This window comes from Alosa pseudoharengus, unplaced genomic scaffold (assembly GCF_046254945.1).
Source record: "Alosa pseudoharengus isolate Yale_2024_CS ecotype anadromous, Long Island Sound unplaced genomic scaffold, YU_APseudo_1.1 YU_APseudo_1.1_scf_5, whole genome shotgun sequence".
In the NCBI taxonomy this organism is placed as follows: Eukaryota; Metazoa; Chordata; class Actinopteri; order Clupeiformes; family Clupeidae; genus Alosa; species Alosa pseudoharengus.
The window spans coordinates 38851232-38879109 of record NW_027468837.1 but is presented as its reverse complement, the minus strand read 5'-3'; the positions used below and the strand labels follow the sequence as shown (position 1 = coordinate 38879109).

The window sequence follows — 27878 nt, the reverse complement described above, 5'->3', positions numbered from 1 at the left end:
AACCTGTGAAAGCAGATCCATCTGATAATGTTATCAATTACGGACTAAGTGCACTGCAGGTTTGTATTTCGCTATGCTGGCAAGGGTATCTGCTGATGGTCAAGGCTATCTATCTGGACTTCATTAATGTGCTAAGATCAGTCCAGTCCTGACCCCACTAAAACCTTAGACATCTCATTTCATTAAATCATGCCCAAATCCAACAAAGTACTTATAACTACACCACTCTTTCTGAGAAGCAGTTATCCCTACACCGTAGAAAAACTTGGTAATATATGGAGTTATGTTTCCTTAATTTGATTTTTTTTTTTTTTTTATTCAGAGGCCTAAATCTTTCATTCAAGTATTGCCTCAGTAATGCATGAAACTAACCGTTTGACTTTGAGCTCTCCTGAATGGAATTTAATCTCCTTTGCCTTTAAAAGTGGTAATTTTAATAGCCACTCTTTAACAACTCAGAAATCTATAGGTTTTTGCATAATGACTTAAAGCACTTTTCACTTTAAAAGGAAACCTAAAATATATGGATTTATAATGAGAATGGAAGAATAAAAAGCAGCACAGTATCTTTCACAATCCATTTTAAATAATGACACAGTATGAACAGAAATTACCTGCCATAAAACTGTCAAGTCTTCTCAAACTAAACTTGGTGTGTTAGGCAGGTAACTGCTTGGGATTGTGATGGAAACTTTTCCATTAGGAACAAAAAAATAAAGGGGAAATTGAGACACATAAAAGAAACCTCTCAAGGAAAAAGTAACAGACATCATTTAATGGGGGCCATTAGTGTTGATGCATGCTCTCTGCAATTCACAGGCTGCAGGCTTATGCATGTGCATCTCTTCCTGTTTCCCCACTAGGTATCCAAAACAGACCACATTTCTAACTGACTTTCTTGTTATAGTGGAAAGAAAATGCCCCAAAGATGCCTAGGTGTAGGAGCCTAAAAGTAGTCTATTTAAAGTTAAAATAATTTTACATTTAAAAAGGTAGAGTTCAATAATAGGATAAATATAATTTATAATTTCATGATTTAAAAATGTTAAAATGCATTTGAGTTGCTCTGTAAGGTACTTGTATAGGACTTTTAATGTGATTCTGATGCCCACTATTGGGGTGCTTTATTTTTATATGTGGGGAGTGGGGTGAAATGGAAACAGAAAGAAGATTGGAGCAAAATAGTTTTTTGACCTCTCTCTCCATCCTACCCTCAAAATGTGTATATTTTATGGATAACTTTCTTTATTTTTTGTAATGTTGCTTTGAGAGTTTTAAGTGAACAGTTAAACATAAGAATTGGACTCGTGGAATCTCAATCTCAATCTCAAGTGTTTTTTGAGACGAGGGAGTTTGCTGAGCCCCAAGCTAAAGCTTCAATTGGAACCTAGGAAACTACACTGGGAATACCCAGACGAACCTTTGGCAAATTTAAATTTTCTGAGATAAGGCCTGGTGCTAACCAGGCTAGCCCAAATGCATACCCAAAGGCTGAAATTATGAAATCTGACCTATCCTGAACCTGTACTATAGGCATGTCAAACCGAACTTTCATCTCAGATACCTCCCATAGTTTGGTATGGACAAACAATTCCAACACACAAGTTAGATTTCAGCATGAATAATGTTTAGCAGCAATATAGAATATTGAAATGTATCTCGGGGTGTTTGTGGTGTGTGTATGCATAATCAGTGTAGGGTCATGACACTGAAGAGTTCTCCAAAGCTCATGCCTACTTCCCTACTTCATCCATACAAATTAGCCAATGGTGATGGTATCATAAGAATGACGTTCTTGTGATGGAAGCCTTTTTAAAAAATAAAAAACTTAAACTCACATACTTATTCAATAACAGATTTTTTTATATTTGCCATTTGATTTTTTATTATATTTATAGCCCTCAACCTCCATCCTGGGTTTATATGTTTGCTTGCTGCTTTCATATCTTTTATGACTACTTACTCTTCACATAAGATTCTTCAAACAAGGGATAGTCCTGGTCATCAGTTTTCCTCATTACACACATTCCCACTGTCTTCCAAACTCACTCTTAGGGCCCTATCATGATATTCTAAAGCGCATGGTCACTGGCGAATAGTTTAAACAAATGTCAGGGTATGTCCTGTCCGTATTGGATGTGGTTTAGTTATGAAACGTTATGAAGTGTCCGGCGCATGGCGCAAGAAGGTGGGACTTATGTTTCTTAATCAGTCATGGGTGTGTTTTGGGAGTAACATCATTTAAACCAATGAGAATGACATCGGTCATTCCCTTTAACAGCGCGGAGCGCAACTACAGTGGATTAGTATTTTGATAGTCAGCGGCACATTTAAAGGAATCTGCTTGCTCGCGAGACCGTATGGAACAGTTATTCCATTAAACAATTACTAAAACCTATAGCAGAATAGCCTACACGCATTTGCACTTGTCTATTATTTGAACTTATTGGCAAAGTGAAACTAACTTCACCATGGTCTCATAGTCAACGACAAAACAGTTATACAGTTACTTTCACTATTGACTGGAAATAGGTTACAATCAAAAACATAGCCTGAAAAAGGCAGCACTTACCCCAATAATATTCGAATGTCTGAATAAAAAACCTAAGGACATTTATCCGATTTATCTCGCCTAATCAGTTTTATCTGTCATTACCAATTTGCAAATGATGGTGAATAACTACTCATTGTGAGATATATTTATCCTAATTATGTTTCCCATTGTAATCGTGTAATTTGTAATGTTTTGCATGGATGTGCACCGGTGCACGTTTGTGGATGAGAGAAGCATGGTGCGTTGTGCACCCGCCCATTTCACTGTTGATAATGTGCTCTTAAAATAACATATAAACAACTCACCATGGACTTCTGACCAGGTTTATCTTGGTCAGTGGCTTAATGCGTTTCAGGTAGTGTACGATTTTTAGACAACGTGCCAGACCCCTCCTCAGGTTGTTAATTGCCACACCCTTTGGCGTATTGCTCAAAAAAAGAGACGTGCAAGATAAGAAATAAATGTTGCGCTGGGATAATAACTTGTTTTCCGCCATGCGCCAGGTCGGGTCAGGGGCCTTAAAAACATACAGGTCTTAACGATGTCTCAGACCCTTAGCCATCTCCCCATCAGAGAACTTTTTTTATTTTGATCAAGTTGGACACTCAGATCGTTATCTCTTATTATCTATTGCAGACTGACGTTTTTATCAAGTTCGTCATTGCTGTGTCTGGACTATATATGGACTTTGGCTTAAGACACGCTCCCCACAAAATAAGTAAAAAAAAGGATTGAGCTTCTTCTGTAATTTTATATTGGCTAGCCGTGATATAAATTAGACCAAACCAGAACCCGCCATTTTAACCATTTATAATGGCTAACCCTGTCCCTGCTTGTTTTTGATCCATAAAAACACACCGTTTGTGTTCAGGATCAATCACAGTTAGAAAAAAAAACTCATGGACATTATTCTGAATTAATACGACTGGAATGCAATGATGTCCACCCAGGGTCTGATAAATAATCAAATTAAATCCCTTCGTAATTGAACAGATTGCCAGGCGGGCAGACAGAGACTACATCCACATATGAGAAAATAAAATAAAAAACCACAAAAGGGTTATGATTTCCACAACTTAAGCACATCGTATCCAAGTCAAACAACTGGTGATTGGAATCTAAGCACCGCGGTGATGCGCAGGGGCCAGCTTCCCTGGCAGCACTTTAAACAAGCGCTCCCTCAGGACAGTGCGGCGGTGCCCATCCAGCTGTGTGGCAGTTAGCAGGCTTCCCTGGCAGCTGGGCGCGCCCATGCTCACGGCTAGCACCAAGATTTAGGCTACCATCACATGCTCACCATGGATGCTATTAGTGCTAAATCCTGTGCCATATCATATCTATTCTCAGACCACTACATTAGACAGCATATTTGTTTCTCTTGGTTTTTGGTTGGTTTGTATATACTTAGCTCTTGCTGAACAACAGACTGTAGTGAAAACATTCTCATGATGAATACCGTAAAGTAAAAATGAATAAAGGTTATTTGTTTGAACCTGAATAACTAAAATAATAAAACTAAGTGGCCACTAATCAATTTAGCTGAATTGAAAACACCAGTGTAGTTTTTGTTGAAGGGTTTCAAGGCCATTTACAGCTTGTAACAAGGCCATAATCATGATATACTTATATATAATATGTTTACCCCAATAAATGTGTCAGTAATTGCATGTAGATGAAACAAACATTTTTGTTGAAAGACGGTCGGCCTATGACTGCTATCAATTAACTACCAAGCTATCATACAGTAAGTTATCTGGAGTTGTCACACTGCATTGTTTACAGGGCCTACAGCTTAGTCAATATTTCTTGATTTGCCTTTCAGATCTGAAATGGGTAGAACTACTTTGTCCATTCCTGAACATCAATAAAAAACATAATAATAAAATAATATTTACTCAGGTGCATTCAGGGTAGCCTAAAAAGAGAAGGAGAGAGAGAGAGAGAGAGAGAGAGAGAGAGAGAGAGAGAGAGAGAGAGAGAGAGAGAGAGAGAGAGAGAGAGAGAGAGAGAGTTTGCCTTAAACAGAGCATATAAGCTAGCACCCTACTTGACACACATTCAAGACAAAAACCTGAGAACCACACTGACAAAGTACAGACTCATCAAACACAGCCTGGCCATAGAGGTGGAAAGGCACAGACGAACATGGCTGCCGAAAGACAACAGACTGTGCCACCACTGTGACTTAAACACAGTAGAAACAGAGATGCACTTCCTGACACAGTGCACAAAAATATGTAAACATTAGGAGAACCTATTTTGAAAAGATGACAAATGTCCTCCCTGAATTATTGCAAGTGAGCGACGAGGAGAGGCTTTCATTCCTCACTTGCCGCTCAATATGGATATTCCTGCCATAAAGAAAGGACCTGCTGAGGTGAAATTTACATTACCTAAATATGAACATAGACTCATACACACAGACACAAACACACACACGCACGCACACACACACACACACGCACACACACTCCTCTCCATTGCCAGAGTTCATAATTGTACAATTATCATTATTTTGTTATACTTTTGTGTTACCCCCTCCTCCCTACCCATTTGATGTTTCACCCAAATGCTTTGGCAATACTGTACAACGTTATGGTCATGCTAATTTGAGAGAGATTTTTGAGAGAGAGAGACAGAGAGAGAAAGAGAGAGAGAGAGAATGATGATGCCAATAGAGCTCAGGTATAGATAGTGTCGGTAATGGGTGAATCAGGAAAGGAGCCAAGATTAGTAGCTAAGGTTATAATGCGATTTTCCAGTTAAAATGTGGCATAACTTAGTCTAGGGTGTAGTTGTTTTGGTTTCAATACTGTAAAACTTTCAATTAAAACGCTTTCTTTTCTTCAAAATATTGACCCTTCATCATATTTCGAATACAGTCATCTGTCTGAATCAAGGTATAAGGTAGCGATAGCTAGGGCTTTGCAAAAAAAAATCTCTCTATATGTCAATGTAACAGCATCAAAACTAACCTCTTCTTTTACCCATCATCAGCTATCTAACAACCTTTTAAATTAACAACCATGAGGCAAAAAAATAAAAAAATCAATGATTGCTTGAAATTATATTGTCAAATAATGCAATAAACAAACTTAGCGGCAACCTCGTCACCTTCCTGCAGTCTCCTGCTGAGGTAATTACAGACCGAGCCCAGGCTGCTGCACACAGAAAATAAAGTGACAAGAAAATTCATTACCGTTAGACATGGCTGACATTGTCCAATTACATTAGTTCTTATGTGACAACGATATTACAAAAACAGACTGATTAAATATACACGTTGTCTGTGAATATTTGAATTGTAACTAAGAAAAAAATTATGATGATTGCTTGTGCATGTGTCGACCACTCAACTTTTTCTTTGTGACCATTAATTCTGTGCTACAGTAAGTCTTCCGAAATATTCAGGTCAATGTGGAAAGCCAAGACCTGCACAAATAATCATCAATGATTACTGCAGACCTGGACTGATCGCAATACTCCTCAAAGGGTTCAGAGGCACATAGTGCTTCCCTCTTGACACAATTTTCTTCTTGCCTGAAAGGATGTCAGATCAGTACTCAGGGCTAATGCAACCTGCTCACTCTACAGCCCAACTGCAAATAAGCATCAGAAGAAGACTCTGATAGTGCTGTAATGAGGGGTGAATGTAAAGCAGTTTGGGAATCCTCATGATGTAAATCCAAGAGCATATGGATTTAAATTAAGGTATCAGTGTATGCTCTTAAATATCAGTTATAGTGATGAAATGAAGCTTTAGTTATAGGCTGTATGTATGCCCAGTGCTGTTCAATGTATTGATGGCACGATGATGTGCACATCTTGAATAAAATATCAGTATACTGGCAACACTCCTCAGTATTCTTTGAAAATCACCTTGAGAAAATTAAGTGCAATTGCACGGTGTCACAAAAATATCTCTGCGCAATGAGCAACTGTTTGATGCTGCCTTAGGTTTATTCTCTGCACCTTCAACGGAACTGTGTGTATAGAATTAAATGCTTTGTCCAAACAGGTGTCAGAGTGGCACAGAAACTATATTTAGAAAACAATCTGTCAACACTACTGAATGATAAAACAATTCAATTCAAATTTCATGAGGAGGACAGATAAAATATTTACTGGCCACCAATGCAATTTTCATTATGTAAAGAATGTATGCTCAAGGGTAATATGCAAAACTAATTAGCACAGGGTTTGCTAAGCATATGGACTCACGCTACCATTGGTATTACCATAATATTGTGTGTAGTTTCAGAAGAATCACATTACAAGTAAAACTTGTGTTTCCAGGGAAATATATTTTAAAGAACACATTTGATATACATTTATGGGGGGTTAGCTTAGCATCATTTATGGGGGGTTAGCTTAGCATCATTTCTGCTCCGAACACAAATCAGGATGACATCTGATGGAATTCAAGTCTCTGCAATCACACACACACATAGGCACGCACACACCCTCCCTCCCTCTCTCTCTCTTTCTCTCTGGCGGAGGACACATTTGAGTCGAGACAAAAATCCATTTATCAAGACAATGTTTAAGCCACCCGGCAGGGCCAGGGGGAGATGTGAGCTGGCAATAAAGTAGCCGCGCTGGCAAGGGCCCTCCAGTACCGAGCCGCCCCCAGACTCCCCCAGGAAGAAGTCGTGCCGCTTTCGCTTTAGAGCACAGTGTCTCCCGAAGGTGACAAACGGAGAGCGGGACGAGCGAAAGTGACTGTAATTAAAAGAGTTGATTAAAGTGACGGAAGGAGGCCACTTGGGGGGGTGGGGGTGGGGGGTAAAAAGCGCGAGGTTCGGGAGAGAACAAGGAAGCATGGAGGATCACAACATATCATCTGTAGGGGGCAAGGCTGTGAGAAGACGCTCAAGCACATCACGTAAGATTCAGTCAGGATAGAGACACTTGTCCTCTTCAGAAAGAAGTTTATCCCATCAAGTCAAGATAAGGATCAGCATCAAAAGAGAGACTACTGTCTGTTGCTTAACATTTGAGTAAATCATGACCCACAAATGACAAATTACACACTTCATTTTGCTTTTTCCAAGTGACAACAGTCGGTCTGTCGTGAGCCCGTTCAGACAGATCATAGGGATATACTGCAAAGCAAGTTAGGCATAAATAGTGTAAGCTGGCTGGACAAACCCTGAAGCAGCCACTGGAGGCAATTAGTACTCCTCAACCAAGGCTTTCAACTTCAACTTCTGTGCACACTGCCATGAAAAGGGTGGAGCTTGGCCTAAAACACATTTAACAGAAGCTTCTGGGTATAGCTATTCCATTTTCCAAAATAACTAATTGGTCACCAGGCAGCGTTTTTAGACATTTTTAACTCTTATTTCATATACATAAACTGCTCTGGACTAGGTTAATTTTGCTGCATAAATTACCATAGTGATCCAGCCAGATTAAAAGAGACTCCTTCATGTCATGACAAACCCTAGCTTTAGGCGCAAAATATCTTGCTAACCCATTAATCTCACTGTGTAGTATACCCCTCAGTGCTACTGCAGCCCAGGACCAGGCTTTATGTCTGTATGCAGCAGACCCATTAACAGTGGGCATCGCCTCAACGGCTAAACAGAGTGTTCCAAAACCAAGAAAGGTCAAAGTCCCATTCAACATATCTATTCCATAGTCAACTGCATTCCAAGATCAAACAGCAAAACATTTGTATATTATCACAGAGGTGTTATGTAGACAACCTACTTGCAAACTGTCTGATTTTACCTAAATTAACTTTGACACTGTTAAAATGCGTAAGGGGTTATTCTGGCATCATTGTACAACATACCTGAAACCACACTGAGTTTTACATGCTTCACAAAGAGAAACAGAAACAGATCAATCCATTGTCTTTTTGCCAACAATACAACTGACAGTGAAATAGCTAAAATCCTGTGAGGAAGTTGTTTTGCTTACTCAAGCAGTTACTTCATTCTTACTTTATCCATCCATACTTTAATTACTCAAACAGACTGCTGCATATTTATCACGTCTTTTTAAAAAAAAAAAAGTAAATATGACACTTTTTTACCCATGAGCCATCTCTCATCAATTAGACTATTTCATAGGCCTGCCATGCATATTAGTCTATAAGTGACAGGCCCAGTGGTGAAACCATTCCTGTCTAATAATTGAAAATCCTGAAAGTTATTATAGAGGGATGAATAGAAAGCAAATCATTAAACCCCCCGACGGACATAATAGACATAATAACCCTATTACAGCTCATTGGTAAACACTGCATTTGGGAACACGTGTTACTGAACTGTAAAACATAAACATCAATGGTTTGTTGAATATGTGAGGTTGCAGAGGAAAACAATATAACACAGACCATTAGGTTGTTGGAAACAAAGAATATTAATAAAACAATCATATTAACTAAATTTAGAGGCAAAACTGAGTACAGTATTTCACCAACGTCATCAGCTAAAATCTTAATGTCACTGGAAAAATTCTGTGGATATTCAGTGAACTTCTGAATGCTGCTTTTGGTGGTAACATCCTACTGGGAATGGGGAAGCCAACAACTGAGATACACTCTTGTAAGGAAAAGTAATGAGCACCTTCACTCTGAGACGACTAAAGCAAAACCCAGACTGCTCTCTCTGTTCCATGAACAACCGCTGGGTTTATGCGTGAGGTATACGAAGACACATACATACAGTATACATACATAGCTGCACTGAGAATAAAAGAAACACTGAGAAAATGCCAAACATGTTTAACAGCATTTAAAATGATTTAGAAAACAGTCTATATCGATGGCTTTATCCTTCCAAAGGCATAGTCAGAACAGCCACAAACATCTTGTGTCTTTATTTATGCTTTTCTTTTTTTTTTTTTTTTTTTTTTTTTTCTGTCTGCCACCTACAAACTGTCAGCTCTCAGCCTGTTTAAAGGAGGCCTGCAACAAACCGAGCACAAAGCCTGGAGTTTGGGAATGCATTAATCCCTTGAAAGAGCAGCGGCTTCAGCAGAGTGAGAGCAGGGGGGCTGAAGCCTGGCTGTCCTCTGGATTTCCTAAACAAGCCATATCCCCCGCCGACCAAGCACAACAATGATAACATACGCTGGTCTCTAGGGTGTAGTCTCTCTTTGAAATAAGCAGAAGGCAAAAAAAAGGAAAGAAAAAATAAATAAATTCATTCAAGCTCTGTGTACCAACAGCAACATTGCTTGTGCAAGGGTGAAATTAATGCAATATAATATATTAACATAATTAATATTTTTTCCTTTCATTTCTGCCAAATACGTAATGGGTACATGTTAAGAAATGCAATTAGCCAGGCTCCATTGCATTTATTGCCTCTGGTTACACGTTCCTGATGTGATATAAAAAAAATGTGGCATTTACTCAGGCTAATATTTTCTATCACTGTTCAACATACCATGCAGATCCACCAGCTGCCAAAGATAATGCACAAATGTGATAATATATCAACTTCCCACCATAAAGCTGTGGTGCAAATGAGCACACGTCTGAGCAGCGCTGAAACAAAGATGCAGGAAATTGCTAGGGAGCGGCAGAATTTAAAATTCACCCAGAGAAGAGCACTTTGGAAAATGGCAATAACAACTTCATTCCTCTTAATAGCAAGATAATGGGCATTCAGTCGTCATATGGACAAGAAAGAGCTTTTGTAGCCTCAAAAGAGCCAATGCTTTGTGAGGCAAGCTCTACCTTCAGACCGATTTACAGTCTATTAAAGGCTGAATAAGGACATATCAATTGATTCTAATAGTTTTTTTTTTTTTTATCTTATTTGTCCCATATGATTGCATGCATCATAGGGTGCCTGCGACATCATAAATGATAAGTAATTATTGCCTATTAGTTTGTTCACCTCCAACGCAATCAGAGCTTGAAAAAGCTGCCCTTGAGATGACAGCGTCCTTCAGGAGGTTAATTGAGAGGCAAAGGGGATCCCTGGTGGTGAGTGAAAGGTATTGCTCCCAGAAACAAAGACAATGGATCTAATGTGGATGAAGCACTGCCCAACAACATTACATTCAAAATCCACTTCCTCAATGGAACGAAGCAACAAAATCCCAGAGCTTACAGCCAACACATCCAAAGGACCAAGGAGGAAAAGGACAAAATGCAGCAGCTTTGTGTATACTTTCATGTACTAAGACACTGTACGAGATGAAGTCAACTCTACACAGACATTAGATGCTGAACAGTCTTCTATGGTTTTAAGAGCTGCTGTGAAAATCACACAGATTCCCTAGAGAGTATCTAGAGCATACAGATGTCCATCAGTTCACGGCAGTCACATGTGGGTTCGTGGTCCCTTGCTGCACTACTCCCATAGCACTTTGTGCCAGTCTGTCTTCCATTTCCTCTCTCTCTCTCTCTCTCTCTCTCTCTATATTTTTTGCCCTTCATATTTTCTCTCTCTCTCTCTCGCTCTCTCTCTCATAAAATAAGCACCCCATTCCCAAGGCACATAACATTTTGTACCGAAACCAACACAGATAAGAAAGAGGAGAAACCAACTTGTTTGCCTGATTTGGGAACTAAGCTCATTGTTTCCAATGGGATTAGCAGCAGATAAAAGACTGCTGCTTCACACCAGACAGTGTTGGATCCACTCTTTTTTGTGAATGTAGCACTGACATTGACAAAGCCGCATGTTGACATGGCACCACTGAGTTGCACTAAAAGCACAGAAATTGTGTTGCACATTTAAATGTCAGTGGAAATTGCTTTGCACCTAAACCAGCTATAAGCGATGCTGGCAGTTTTTGTTAACACACCCCAGACCTAGTTACCATAGGAGCCAGCCACGCTTCAAAGTCATATGCATACATAAAATAACTGGCATATTGAGATACTTCTGTCTCTTTGAATTATTCCTAGTTGGCTAAAAAATCCAAACCAAGCTCAAATATTTAGCTGCTGACTACAGCTCCCAGGAGTCTAAGAGATTACTTTTGCTTAGGACATCAATTTTAATGATAACCATCATTATAAAGCTGGTATACATAGGCAGTAAGACAAAGTTTGGCAAAATAAAAAAAAACATTTATTTGAGCGTCTTTAGCATTGCATGTAAAAAATAAGAATTGTAAGAGATACTAGTTCTAAAAATAGTTACCCTCTTTAGTTTGCTGCAATACACAATCATCATTATCATCAGACAATACAAGACTGTATATAGTAAATGTTTTGGAAAGTTTGGGTCTGACTTAACTTTTTGCTTTTCCTTATAATTTGTTGTATTTTTTTGTTGTATTGTATTATGATCATTATTATGTTTTTGACTGTCGTCGTGTTGCAATGTTCATGAGTAGCTTATTAGAACACAAAAAAGGGTACAGTACCTCAATAAAGTTTCAGTCAAATGGGGGATTTCTCTTGCTGCTGCTGAATTCAGCTTCTGCTGAGATCTGAAGTCGTCTCAGTCTGACTAATTGCCAACGCTTTTGTCCACACCTGCAGGTCAGAGACAGGGCTCCATGTAAATGTGCAAAAAAAAGTCGAATTGAAGTGAGTTGATATTCTGACAACAGCCCAGCCGATTTCTCTTGTGAGTGGAGCGCACCCCCGGGACCCCTGTAGTGAAAATGATTCTGCTGGTCCCCTCTCCACAGCCCACTCAAGTCCTGGCCCTCTCCCTGACCTCCGCGAATGGGTGAAATGACAGAACTGGAACCGCAGAACTCCACAAAGGTCATTTGCCAGATGACCTTCTCCTTCTATTTCTCCACAAAAAGAAAGAAAGAAAGAAAGAAAGAAAGAAAGAAAGAAAGAAAGAAAGAAAGAAAGGGGCAAGGACTACGAGGCTGCAGAGAGTGAGAGAACACCATGTCACTCACTTTCAAAGTCCTACAGAATTAAATGCACAACTGTTGAAATGTAGGATCCAATGAATTGAGTTCAGCTGAGGCACTCCAAATGGGCCCAGGAGGACAGTTTAAAGGGGAATGAGATGGATGACACTTAAAGAAAGAGAAAGGCAATAAGACTGGCTAACCCTCAGCGTGTGTTCATTTCATACTGGTCACCTCAAAGCAAATTGGGGGCAGTAGGCTATATTAGGATACTACCTTCATGCACCAATTCCACTCCCTTCACTTAAGTAACAAAAACACCTAGCCAAGGTAGCAGAGACTTAATGTTACATGCAACCTTGCAGGACAAAATTAAGATATCAACCATTAGCATCTCCAACTACATTTCAGCATTTTGGCTAACTTTATTTAGGCACACAGTACATTATGTGGTAGCCAGTTGGTCCAGTGTGTCCCAACACCTTCGGAAATGTGCTAAAATATGCTAGCATGCATCTATGGGCTTCAGCTCCCTTGCTAGCACACCTGCCTCCAATGTTCTGCAAGTTGTGCGTTGGGTAGATGCAAGACTGAACCGTACAGTTGATTAAACACACGCAATGCAGTTACACATAGGGGTTCTTGACATAATGTCAAAGCAGTTATTTCTTCGCATTCTGTGGCTATATTTCTAGTTAATTTTTAAATGCTTTACATTACAATTCATACATATAGCTTCTTTAAATGTAAGAGCCTTAATCAAGTCTTTCGTAAGTTCAAATGTAGTTTTGACACGGGGACAGACCTAAAAAGCACTCAGAAACATGAAGCCAAATGGAACTGGGAGTGGAAAACACACTGCTAATTATTATGGGAAATTAAATTTGGCACTCTCACTGCTTCCCCACTTCCCTGATCCAGTCAGCGTGTGACTGACTGGGAGGAGACGGACACACAAAGAGAGATTCACCCCAAAGCCACAACTCTTCCAACATGCCTGGCGAACACAGGGGCCCCATAGCAAAGACTGCACCTGTTTAATTATACATGAAGTGGAGAATCAAATCAATTAGGTATTGCTGTGGTATGAATAAGTGGTGCATAATTGATGCCTGGTCTCGTACATAATGCATCTCTGTCCACATCTCTTACATCTACGATACAGTATGTACAGTTTTATTGCTTGGGCGAGAAAAGCACTGAGATGAATGAGGCAATTACATATACAACTTATACTGCAGCTGGGTCTGAGCCTGAACTTCCATTTCAGATTACCGCTTCATAAAGAATATTATAAAAAGAGGTAGCTCCTATTGACATGGGATCATAAGTATTTAATATGCTCACTATTGTCATATTCCTCTTGCTTCAGTTAGATGTGTGTGTGTGTGTGTGTGTGTACACATTGGGGAAAACCGACTAGCGATCATTTAGTTATTTATTTATTGCAGTAGAGACAGATGGCTTCCATTAGAAGGAGGCTCCATGTGACATTTTTAAATAGCACCACTAAGAAATAAACAATTAAAACGTATTCAATCAGGTTTCCCAAATTGAAACATCCAGTTGGACACAACTAGACCCCCACGGATCCCAGACATTCTGCTACTCTTGCTAACGGGTCAGTGACATATAAGGGTTGGTAAGATGAGAAAATTAAAAATATGTTTAAACCTTTAAAACAAAACATGCCTGAGATTTGCTAAAGTGTATACTTTGTATTTCTGTTGTATTCATATTATTTAATATGACGTGTATACTATTTTTTAACAAAAGATAGAACTAACAGCCTGTTAAATTGTCAAATGGTATAACCACAAAAATGACAAATATCTAATATGTCACACCTATATGTATATATATGGGTTTTTCATTGTACTGAGCAAGACCATGTGGTATAAAATTATCACTAATGTCTGTAAACATCATGATGAGACAAAGAGTGTTTAAACGGTAAAACATGTATCTATATAACCTCAAATGACAATCAAATAATACCCAGACATCATTCTTATATAATAACCTTTTATAACTTTTTAAATAACAAGTTTAACTATTTCTAATAACATAACGAAGCCTTCCTACCAGAATGTGCACTCTGTATCCCGATGTCTCTGTTTGCTGCCCTGTGTCTCATTTTGTTGCACTGTGTCTCATGCTGCATTAGCCTAGGCCTTTTAAGTCGGCCTTGAAGCTGCAAGATAACGCGTACACAGGGGAGCTCTACTCATAACAACCAGTAGGAGAGTGCAGGGGGGGCAAACGATATTTAACCCATGCACAATGTATGACCTGAGATCACTCTATACTGTACACCCCTGAACTTTCTGTAAACTTAAAGTTCGTACCATTGGCAGCAATATTGCTGACTTGCGAAGATAAGAGCGAACAACGATCCTTTCATAACGCCATCTGTGGGTTCGGGGTAGTGTTGTGTCAGCATTGTGGAGGGGTATAAGTAGGAGAGTTCTACCTTTGTTCGGGAGTGCCTTCTCGAGATACACTCACGGTTTATTGCTGTTGGTACTGCTGCTAGCATCAATAAAACCATTTTTGCATCGAATTCTGCCTGCCTGAAAGCTCTTTTATGCTTTAGTTAAAGTTTTATTGGTGATTTTTCTTGAAGTCGTGAGCTAAATTTTCTACTTATCTACTGGCCGATTTTGATGACCTTCCACCACGACAACCATATGCTATAAACATCTTGTTTTATGTCTATTCTTTGACCATTTGAATAAAACCATGGTTTAAACAACCATTATTACAGTGAAGTAGGGTTTTAAATCATTATCCATATTAACTTTTTTGTACATTATTAGTCTTTTAGACAAAATACTGGTTACACCAATTGACATAAATCGGTTACACCAATTGACCATAAAACGTTTATAGCAATAGGACAAGAAATTGACACAGAAAATAGGCATCAAGGTAAACTGATTTGGATATTTTGATATGTATTCATGTCATTCATCATATTCCATATCAAATATCATTTCATAACATCAATGAAGAAACTTGTGTTCTATTTGATTTCAGATCAGTTCTCATACAATTTCAGTCTATACCTATTATTTTCAAAGAGAGTGAGATAAATAGCCCTATTTTCGCGATGCAAAACCTGGTGCAAAGCGTATTATTATTCTGACGCAAAGTTTTTTCCTATCTTACACTTCACTTTTATTAAATAATGCGCCCAGGGGTGTGGAAATTACCGACATAAGGTGTGGTCTGGCACATGATCTTAAAATCGCTATCTTACATCTAAAGTACATTTTATATATAATAAATGTATTTATATTATTTATTTATAATTTGAACATACTGTTTACATACATCATAATAAAATATTAAAAATAATTATGGAAGTTTAAATTTAAAATGAAAAGCTTTGACATTTCAAAAATCGCTTAAAATGCAATCTAATTAAACCCTTTTAAAGCTATTGTTCATGCTAAATAGTTAGTCACTATTTAAACTATAAAAATAATATAATTGGCACCTCAAATTACATACTCTTGGCCCTGAATATGACCAAACTGGTCTCAAACAGAAGAGAGTCAAATGGTGTAACCGGTTACACCATTTGACATTTCTATTTAAAAGCAAAATTTGCAGGCATTATTATGGACAACTATGTACACACTTTACCTTTATGTGAATATCCAAACACAGTTTTTACATTAAATTTAATATTTTATGATTATTATGATTTATAAACATTTTCAAAAGGTCATACCATTTGACATGTAACCTAAGCTTGCCTGGCCATGGCCTAAAAACACTATTATGTTACTTTAAGAGAGTTGCTAACCTTGACTCATAGCAGTTGGGGTCTTGAAGGGTCCTTCTCTATGACATAGTTTCCTGTCACATGATCCTCTGGCATAATACATACAAAATTGCTCCTTAAATGGTGGTTACACCACTTGACATTTTAAGTGGTTGATGTGACAGACACGATTCCACATATTAATTAAAACATTCAGAACAATGGGGTTTCATTACTTGTATTAAATATAGAAAAGTTCTTCTGCAAGATCATGCCAGATTATTTTAGAAGGGATTTTGGAGAGAATTTCACATTTTGTAATTATTTGGTTCATGTTTTTGTGGTTACACCGTGTTGACAATTTTACCCAAATTTAGTTAATACTCTTTCAAAATTAAATAAATCCAAAACTTTAAGATTAGGGTTTGATGAAAATAATATTTGAAAATAATTTGTCAAATTATTTTCACATTTTAACCATTTTAAATGTATGTAACCCATATGTACACAAAAAAATGAGCGTCACATCATTGACCCTAACGCACATGACAAACGCTTGGCTCCCACTAAACAGGTAGGTCGACAAGCAACATGAACAGCAACCTAAAATCACATTTTACATGTCAGGGCTAGACAATAGGCTATTGCAAATCTGTTAACAAAGGCCTAAGTTCAGCAAACTGATACATGCTGTCCTTGCTTTAATTATTTAGTTGTGATATGAACTATAGGGAAAACCCCAGGCAAACTACATATGAGACCATTCTCTTATGAGCAGTGCAGCAGAACCAGTTATTATAAAGGAGGCACTTATTGTATGGTGCAATCACTGGTAAATTCACAAGTCAGCTATGGCATCAAAGTTTGACATGACACACTCAAGGACTTATGCAACTAATGATGTGTTGGCACAGGGCTCCACATGGAAAGTGTCAAGCTTTTGAGTAAACAGATGAAACAATATCATTATATTACGAATACTGCTGTGTTTTTAATAGCTAAGTGATTTCTGGCCTCTGGTTATCCTCAAAACATCAAACAACTTTTGCTCCGACTTTGACCTGATCTGGTTAAAAATGCCAACTTTTTGTGAAATGAGCTGATTTGACTTAGCCCAGAGTTATATAAGAGGATATACAACCTTATTTTCTCTGTGTGCAATAACCCAATCTGACTCCATAAGTCACTAGAAGTGGGTTCCACCAGTTAGCCTATAGCTCCCTTTTAGCTATAGGCAAAAGGAAAAGCATTGACCAAGAAAAACCTGTTCTATAGCGAAAGATGCATATAAAGCACAGCTGAAGATGCACCATCACAAGATGTAAGCAGCAACTCCTCTGCAAATATCCTTAGGATTTTCTATCAGTCATTCAAACATTATTGGGTTAACGGCTCCCGCACAGTTGCGTGCGTTGCAGTACTGGAGACGCATCCCGTTCACTTTACATGGGTTTACGTCATCCGTTGCCGAAATGAATTGTGGGTCCGTTGCATCGTGTTGCTCCCATCGATCGCGTTGAGAAGTTCAGCTGTTGCTGCACCGACGGACGGCACCAGCCAATCAAATTACGAACAAGCGAACAACAGGAGGCACCAGCCAATCAAATTACGGTTATGTAAGGGGTAATGGACGACACGGTGGTCTGTTCACAGAAGTTAATGCACGGTCGATGTTGTAAAACGGCCCCGATGCGAAGCGGAGTTTAAAGGAACACGCCACCCAAAATCAGTAGTAATATATGTTCTTATCTTAACTTTCACGAGTTGAGTCATACCTCTCCCGCGCCGGTAGGTGCACTCAAACGCTCTGTCGCGCGGCGCGAATGTGTTAGCATGTTGCTATGCTAGCGGGCTCTGCTGTGGCCGTAGAGAGAGGAACATAGCAGTAATCAAACACATCCATTTTTTCCCTACTTAAATACAGTTGCACGAGTAGTTGATAAAAATGTGTACGTCACACAACATGAAACGTGGCGATTTTCCAAGCGAATAAACAGGAGAACTACAATGTGTGGCGCAATAGCACTTGGGAGTACTTTGACCTAGCATGGTAATATTATTAACACCTAATTGTAGATCCTATCCACCACAGAGTTTAGAATCCATGCTGGATCGACCCTCAGCCTCTCCCTCCCCTCTGAGCGAGAGAGAGGCACACACACTAGAGATGCGCTGATGGGCTATTATTTCAACCATAACTGCATAGCAAAACTTATCATCCATCAGCCATCCATCAGCACCAAAGTTTGTTGACCAATTTTCAAAACTGCACCCGCCCACCATCCGTTGGTTGTTTTAATGTAGGCTATATGGGTGATGCAGCGCTGCTGACGTGAGGCTAGAAAGCCCTTGCCTGTTCTAGAAAGACTGATCTAATGCAGCAAATATATTAAAAGGCTGAAGTCGTACATTGGCTAGGCCTATCCCCAGAATATCAGCAGCAAACTCAGTCTCTGTCGCGCAAAACAGTCTCCAAATAAAACGCACATCGGCCTGTTGCCTATTCTGCCAGCTTGTGACAATATATCGTCCAAAATGCTTGATTGCATTGCATTCTCCACATTTTTAGCTAAATTTTCATGTACCACATCAGCATTTTTGTTCAGTGAATCTTTTGTAAATTACTTTACAATTACCGTCGGGCCCTTGTCAGCAGACTTCGGCTTGCCTCTTGCCACTATTCACTCCGTGTCTTCCGATGTCATTTCTGAGTCATCTACAGATGTTTACACACATTCACCTCCCTAAATAGAACCAACTTGACGTTGACTTCAAACCTGTGTTATCCTAGATGAGACTGCCTGGGTTATTTTGTTTAGATATTAGCCTATATATAAAACACATAATTGTAGCCTACCATTCAGGGAATAGGCATTTAAAAGAGAGACAGAGAGTGATATGACTCAGAAATGACATCGGGCGATGGCAGTGCGAGATGTTCAGAACGTAAGAGCTAAAACTTCTACAAACTCCATAACATCCACAGCGGAAAAAGAAGGCAAGAAAAATAGTCGAAAAACTTAGATGTGTAAGGCAAGCAAGCAAGTTTGGCGGTTGTTACTAAAAATGTGAACATGCACGTTGCACTGTTGTGCGGTGGACTTTCAGAATGAATGGAGTCGGAGTTTCTTTAATATCGAGGCGTCATATTTGTCCGATGGCCTGCTATAAAATGAATTGCGATGTCTGTCTGAAAATCAAGCATTTTGGACGATATATTGTCACAAGCTGGCAGAATAGGCAACAGGCCGATGTGCGTTTTATTTGGAGACTGTTTTGCGCGACAGAGACTGAGTTTGCTGCTGATATTCTGGGGATAGGCCTAGCCAATGTACGACTTCAGCCTTTTAATATATTTGCTGCATTAGATCAGTCTTTCTAGAACAGGCAAGGGCTTTCTAGCCTCACGTCAGCAGCGCTGCATCACCCATATAGCCTACATTAAAACAACCAACGGATGGTGGGCGGGTGCAGTTTTGAAAATTGGTCAACAAACTTTGGTGCTGATGGATGGCTGATGGATGATAAGTTTTGCTATGCAGTTATGGTTGAAATAATAGCCCATCAGCGCATCTCTAGTGTGTGTGCCTCTCTCTCGCTCAGAGGGGAGGGAGAGGCTGAGGGTCGATCCAGCATGGATTCTAAACTCTGTGGTGGATAGGATCTACAATTAGGTGTTAATAATATTACCACGCTAGGTCAAAGTACTCCCAAGTGCTATTGCGCCACACATTGTAGTTCTCCTGTTTATTCGCTTGGAAAATCGCCACGTTTCATGTTGTGTGACGTACACATTTTTATCAACTACTCGTGCAACTGTATTTAAGTAGGGAAAAAATGGAGGTGTTTGATTACTGCTATGTTCCTCTCTCTACGGCCACGGCAGAGCCCGCTAGCATAGCAACATGCTAACACATTCGCGCCGCGCGACAGAGCGTTTGAGTGCACCTACCGGCGCGGGAGAGGTATGACTCAACTCGTGAAAGTTAAGGTAAGAACATATATTACTACTGATTTTGGGTGGCGTGTTCCTTTAAACCTCGTAAGTGCATTAACTTCTGTGAACAGACCACCGTGGAGTCCATTATCCCGCTTATTCCACTGTTGCCACTTGTTGTGTTCCTTTCCTGTTACAATTTAAACGTTTTAATCGCTAAAACTGTCTTGTTTGTAGAACTAATTTCTTCCGACACATATCAACTAATTTCTCAACTCACAGGACAAACTGCAGTTACTAGTTCTAAATGGATGGTTGCTACGGCCAAAGGCCAGTCGTTAGTTCTATCTCTCCCGTTGTCAAGCGGGCCTATCCCAAGATTCTGATGAACTTTAGCTTTGAAACATCGCTATTTTACTTAGCCTGCTGTCATCCATCTAGCTAAAAGCCACCACCGTCATATGCTACAATATTGCAATGTTCTGAACGTCTGCATTTTACAGCTTGGATGCAACGTGACAGTTCATTTAAACTTCACAACGAGTTCGACGAATTAATATACGAGTGTGATACGGCCAAAAAAATGGATCTACTTCATACTTAACTTACGGTTAATGGTCGTTCTAAATTACGTAGGACAATTAGTCAGGGGGCCAATTCTGAAAAGGGCTTCCGTTAACCCTTAAAGGAGTACCGTCACACCGGTGTGATGGGAATGTTGAGAAATGAACGTTCTAAAGAATATCTGGGTTCATTGAATTCAACATAGAATTTTAGAACCTTCAATTGTTGCGGAACTTAGAATGTTCAAAAACCTACACCTTTAAGGGTTAAGACTTTTGCGGACATGCTTTGGTACAAGCTGTCACCCTATTTTTTTAGGTAGAAGACACCCATAGGTAAGAAATTAGGGTGGTTGTCAAGCTGAATTTTTTTTGTGTGACTTGTACAAGCAATTTCAGGCCAATTTTTTGGTTTCCTGCTCAACACGACATGCCAGCAATAAATGTTGAATATCTCCACAACCACAAGGACCATATACATAAAAATGGTGTCAAATTAAAGCTAACACTCATGGGCTGTCTGCAGAAGTGTCAGAATTGACATTTATTGTGCAGTGTAAGAGACAACAGAACTAGAACATGAAAAAAACTATCTCCGCCTAAAGAGAACCAGTTTTCAAAGTAAATATCAGCTTGGAAACATAGCATAGTATCCCAAAACCTCTATCAATCAGTACCCCTATCTATGGGAATGAGTCAAGCCAAGTTTAAAGCTTGTAGGGAGAGACAGTGCAATACTGCACAAGTTATAATTCTTTAATGTCAAGGCGGAAATGTAGAACTGTAGATGGTGGTCTATGGTGCTATTTTACTTCATTAATGTACCAGGTTGTAACACAAATTATATTTAATTAACATATCACTATAGTTATTAATTCCATCCTAACATAACTGCTCTCTCACTTCTTTAGGGTTAGGGGTAAGTAACTAGTTAGTAGTAATAACTATATAATCGTCGTATGGCAAAGGTATGTTTTTCCCCATCCAAGCAGTGACTCTCAGGTAGGCAGCCAACAGAAGGCACCTAGGGACCATGTCCGAGTCCTGGTCAGGGACACAAAAGAAGAGTTTACTGTTTTGATAATGAATACCTTCCCAATACAAAACATGCATGCATGCATGCATCCAAGGGCATAATATAAATCTAATCTACAAAACAGGAAAAACAATATCATGCCAAATAATCTGAAACAATATAGTTGCTAGCCTAGAAATCTAGACGCACCCTAGCGGCAGCAAATTACATTTGCTGCTAGGGCTAGTCTAGCAACTCTCCGTTAGCTTGTGAGCTGGAAAAATTAAACTTCTATCAGGCCAATCAAATCGTTAGGCGGGTTTAACATAATGATTGATGGCAGAGTTGCAGCGGTTTGGCTTGAATTCCCTGCTACTTGAAAAAAAGAAGATGGATCTTGCTGTTGGCAAACAGCTTGACACGAGTTAAAGGAGAATTCCGGTGTGATATTGACCTAAAGTGTGTTGAAACATGATACCGAGTGTGAACGTATGTCTCATAGCCCATCTCGGCTTGTCCCCTGCACTCCAAAATCTGGCGCTAGTTAGCCGAAGCTAACAATGGTGGTGCTCCGGCATCGGCCTAGCCATACAAATAAATCACTGTTTTACACCATTTACGAGGCTCAATGTATCTCCACACTTCATTGGTAGACTTCCGAGGGCCCTGACATTTAAAACGAGACATTGAGAACTTTGAAAAAGCACTGGTAGTTAACTTACAAGACGATTTATACAGACAGGTCCTTCACGAAGTTTAGCGTTTGCAGCCATCTTGAATTTAGTCACGATAAGTTGAGCGACAAGTAAGAATGAACAGGTATGATAAGGGATCAGATTCCAAAAATAATTCTGTGGAAATGCATGGATTCCAGTTTCTTCCAGTAGCAGCAACTGGAATCCATGCATTTCCACTGAATTATTTTTGGAATCTGGAAGTTGGCAAAAGTTTGAACTAACCAACTAGCTCCGCTGGTGGGAAAACGCATGGGACTCGTTCTAGCGCTGTCCTATTGCGTGCAGAGGGAATTTGAAAGACAACCGATTATCCCGCCCCTTGAACTGAGCACTGCGAACGGTGAGTGCCCAGACCCTACATTTTAATGTGGGTCTGGCTCGTCAGGCTATATAGTTGCATATATTGTGGCAAAACTCAATAATAATGATGTGAGTACCTGAGTATTCTTGCACCGAGCTGCACAGGCACATCCACATGCACCACTACAAAATATTCCACTTTTTTGACATCTACACTGCCTGGTACTGCACTGACTTCCACTTTCCTTGCATCCACATATCGTCAGCTCCAAGCACCTGGCCTGTACAGGTTCTTTGGTTAAAACGTGGGGGACAAGCATTCCATCCTTCATGTGCCAACCACAACTGGTTGGTAAGGGCAACTGTGGATGTGCCTGTGCAGCTCGGTGCAAGAATACTCAGGTACTCACATCATTATTATTGAGTTTTGCCACAATATATGCAACTACATTGTTTCATATTATTTGGCATGATATTGTTTTTCTTGTTTTGTAGATTAGATTTATTTTATGCCCTTGGATGCATGCATGTTTTGTATCGGGAAGGTATTCATTCTCAAAATGGTAAACTCTTCTTTTGTGTCCCTGACCAGGACTCAGATTGAGCACATGGACATGGTCCCTGGGTGCCTTCTATTGGCTGCCTACCTGAGTGTCACTGCTTGGAAGGGGAAAATCATACCTTTGCCATACAACTATTAGTTATTACATTACATTACATTTAGCTGACGCATTTTTAACCAAAGCAACTAACAACATGGTTAACAGTTTAAGCTTTATAAAGCAATTCTCTCAAGACTTATAGGACCATTTTAAAAAGCTCTAGTACAATAAGAATAAGTGCATCAGTGAGTGCTGTTTTTTAAACAATCGAGAGTCAGTTCTAGTCAGGTGGTAAGTGCTAGGATCAGCAAGACTAGTTATTACTACTAACTAGTTACTAACCCCTTACCCAAAAGAAATGAGAGAGCAGTTATGTTAGGATGGAATTAATAACTATAGTGATATGTCAATTAAATATAATTTGTGTTACAACCTGGTACATTAATGAAGTCAAAGAGCACCATAGACCACCATCTACAGTTCTACATTGCTGCCTTGACATTAAAGAATTACAACTTGTGCAGCATTGCACTGTCTCTCCCTACAAGCTTTAAACTTGGCTTGACTCATTCCCATGATTGATAGAGGTTTAGGGATACTATGTTATGTTTCCAAGCTGATATTCACTTTGAAAATGGGTTCTTTTTAGGTGAAGATTGTTTTTTTTCATGTTCTAGTTCTGTTCTCTTACACTGTACAATACATGTTCATTCTGACACTTCTGCAGACATCCCATGAGTGTTGGCTTTCATTTGATACCATTTCTATGTATATGGGTGGTTGTGTAGATATTCAACATTTAGTGTTGGTATGTCATGTTGAGCAGGAAACCAACAAATTGGCCTGAAATTGCTTAAAGTCATACACACACACAAAAAAAAAATCAGCTTGACAACCACCTTAATGATCATGCTTGCACATAAATTGGATTATATTGCACATTTGCCCAAAATGACAGTAGGTAACATGGAAGAAAATGAAAGCATTCGCTTTTACCACTTATAAGAATATAGTGTTAAAATGGACAAAAAAACATTTTCTAAGCTGACAACCTGGCTAGAACACATGTTAAGGGGTTAAATATTAATATTGGATAGGTTGTATGCTTGTACCAAAAAGTGTCCGACAGAGTTTTAATATCAGTTTTGGCCCCCTGACTAAATGGGAAATTCAACCAAGCAGTGGAATAAACCTTAAATAATTTGCATAGCTACCGTCGGGAACACCCACTGGTATGCGTTGACGGAGCGCAACTGTGTGCGGGAGCTGTGAGTGTTGCTATTTTCAGGCTATGTTTTCGATGGTAACACCTTGTCAGTCAATAGTGAAAGTATTTGGTTTGAGTCAGTCACCAAACGGGACAGGGCCAGACTGCAACAGACAATTAGGGTTGCAGAGAGGATCATTGGAGCTGACCTTCCCTCCATCCAGGACCTGTACCGGTCCAGGGTCAGGAAAAGGGCAGCAAAAATGTCTACAGATCCCTCACATCCTGGTCACAAACTGTTCAACCTCCTTCCCTCTGGTAGACGATTCAGAGCACTGTTTTTACCAAAACCATCCGACACAAAGACAGCTTCTTCCCACAAGCAGTCACTCTGTTGAACACTCAGAAACAGCCCCCACACTGAATAAAGTAAATCAACCCTGTTCTGCTCATCTACCTCGTGTGTACTTCAACCTTACAGTTACAGTATTGTTATTAATACATTATCATTGCACTGAACTGCCTTGCACTATATTTAATCTTAAACCTCAGTCTATACTGATATTGCTCTATTCACACCCTCTTTTCAACTATATTGCATCTTGCCTGTGTCTGTTGAGGTGTCCACGACTTGGCAACCTTGACAGGGACATTGCATTACCCTATACCACCCAGATGTTTTTTTTGCAAATGTATTTGCAAATGTACATACTGTATTTATTCTTATACATAGCCATATTCTACTGCCCTTTAATTTATTCTTACTGTTCTGTTTTCATTCTTTTACTCTTTTTATGTTCTTTATTTGTATTTGTATATGTTAATTAAGTGTGCAGACCTAGTATTTAATACCTGGATATAGACAACACTTAAAGGCCAAAAAATTGAGATTAAATTTCCATTTTAAATTCTATGTTTTTTCAAGACCGCACAGAAACCCTGCTTTTACAAAACATGTAGGCCTAACTCTAGGTCCAACTGTTTAGAATCAGATACATCACACATGCCATGCCTTTTCCCAGCGTAGAACATGGGATTTTAAACAGGGCTTTTACAGGATTTCCATGACTATGTAGCCTGATTCTAAGCGCAAACAATTTCATAAATTCTGGGAGAGGAATTAATCAGATTCCATTAACCAAACTGCAAGATAACCTATGACTTGCGAGACATAATTTATTACACAACACATCCAGTGTAATCAGAATGACTCATGATGCAGATGCAAAAGGCCTATAGTCATGTTTTAGGATAGGCCTATTGCTTGACACTGAATACCAATTCACTCTTTTCTTTGGATGGTAGGCCTATGGGTCAACAAGGGTCAATGTGGCTGTGAATTAGGCTAGTGTAGGCTACTTCAGTGTTTTGATCACCTAACACCAGATATAGGCTAAACACTGATCCTTCAAGGCTATAAATTAAGAGAACACGTGTACAGAAGATACTTCATAAATCTACAGCGCTCAACAGTGAGGGTGGTATACAGATACAGCCTACAACTAGCCTACTATGTTTAGAAAACGAGCGTTGCCGAAGAGGAGGCAACTGACTACATTGCATTGGTTGCACTGTAACCTATACGAATGACTGCATCTTTAAGACATCTTGAAACTGATGTTAACCACACCGAAATCAATCGGTAGCTTAATCGGTTTTGGACGAAGCCCAGGACGCTTGTAAATGTGGCAACTGACGTAATGACCGCACGTCGGTCTTAAGCATTTAGGAGTACTCCGTATTGACAAATAGGTAAGCCTGTATTTAAGCAGTAAATTAAAAGGCAGACAAGACTTCACACTGAAAAACGAGCCTTAGCAGTGCTGCCAGTTCAGGAACAGGGACTCACCTTCCGTGTGTGCGCGCCAGTGCCCCCAATGTATTATGGGTGATGTAGTCTCTGTAGAATATCCCCAATACACATGCTGTCTCGCGTAGCCTACAATAGCTGATGAAGCCTGTAGCAAGAACTTCATGTTCCACTATATATGCTAGGTAAAGTTTGCCAAGACATTTTCTGAAAATTCTGTATCAGACGGTTAATTGTAGACTATAGCCTAGTGCCTGCAACCACCATACAACCATAATATTCATCCTTAGAGGTGTGAGGGGAGGGGATTGCACCTTCCTTTATTTTGCCTCTTCAGGCAGCTTCTGTTCCAGCGATCTGTTTTGGAGGTTCACACAAACTATAGATGGACTTCACAAGATGTGCGATAAGTCACACAGCGAAATATGTTTTCCAATAGCCTACTTTTTGGAAAATTTGACTAGGCTATCAGAATTTAATTTAGGACTAGGCTATACAATTATTTACATTATATCTAAGCAATCATTTGAAAGCATCCATCATTGGCGCATTATTCAGATGTAAGAGGCGGCACTAACTTCAAGAACAGCACGCAATGGATGAGCCATAATTATAATTCATTACAGCCCAATTAATTAAACAGTCAGTTAAACAGACAGGACTAATTTTCAACCAATCAGAGGGGGTTAGAGCAATTGTGTTGAAAAAGTTTATGAAGCTTTTTATGTAAGTTATAAATTGATTTTAAGAAGAGATGGGGAAAGAAAGTCTTCAATATATTCCAAATGCCACTGATTAGTTTACATCCAAACCAAAAAAAAAAAAACTAAAACCAAAAGCTATAGACGTGTTTTTAATAATAAAGACTACACAATCAAAAGTAAGATTGATTTCCTGTCTTGGAATGTAAAGGGAGTGATCCCACATCTGTTCATGACATCATCGGCACTTTCATCATAAAACCTTCCTTTTTTGGCACAGCTCTCTTCCCTTCTAAGTTCCACAATACATGATTCTCCCACAGATACAAATAGTCCAGGAGTCCTCAAATCTAATCCAATAGGCTAATAAACATTCCAAATCCATAAAACATAATATTTCATAATACAGCACAAATACAGAAACAATAAAATATTATTATAATTAATAAAAATACATGTATAGGGTAAATCTGTGTTGTTGTTGTTGTTGGCGTATGGCTCCAAAAAGGGTAAAGGTCAGAGTTTTTTGGCCCACATTGTTAACCTGTCTGTAGTCCTACCTAGCAACCTGTGCTCAAGACATGTGCGGTGAACCTTACAGTTACTGAGGCCATTCAAGCGGAGTTAATTAACAGCTGGTGGTGTGTGTGTCGATGTAGATGCAAATTACAAACATTAAAATGTGGCAGTACCTCATCCTCGGTGGTGTTGGATTCAGGCGTTCTTAGTTGCTTGCACAGTTTAACATGTTTTCAGTGCTACAAACAGTAGCATTAAATCTACAAATGTATTCAGCTGCTGACTCTTAAAACTCTGTAAACATGTTCAGATTTCTTGCGCTCTTACACTTTTTTTTAAAAACATCCGCTCTGTAAAGCTAACTTAGGT

The 27878-nt window shown here is 39.3% G+C and overlaps 1 protein-coding gene across 2 annotated transcripts in view; it reads right to left on the bottom strand.

Moving 5' to 3' along the window:
* LOC143103713 (bis(5'-adenosyl)-triphosphatase-like) overlaps positions 1 to 26348 on the bottom strand; it is a 152848-nt gene extending 126500 nt beyond the window's left edge. Inside the window, exons 1-2 of one of the 2 annotated variants that reach the window (XM_076267504.1) lie at positions 26329 to 26348; positions 11897 to 12008 (exon numbers count right to left, since the gene is read on the bottom strand). The gene's annotated coding sequence lies outside the window, so the exon portion shown is untranslated. Of the gene's footprint in view, positions 1 to 11896; positions 12009 to 12117; positions 12172 to 26328 lie in introns of those variants that run through there. The other variant, XM_076267503.1, reaches the window with a different exon arrangement.
* Between the last annotated feature and the right edge of the window lie 1530 nt (positions 26349 to 27878).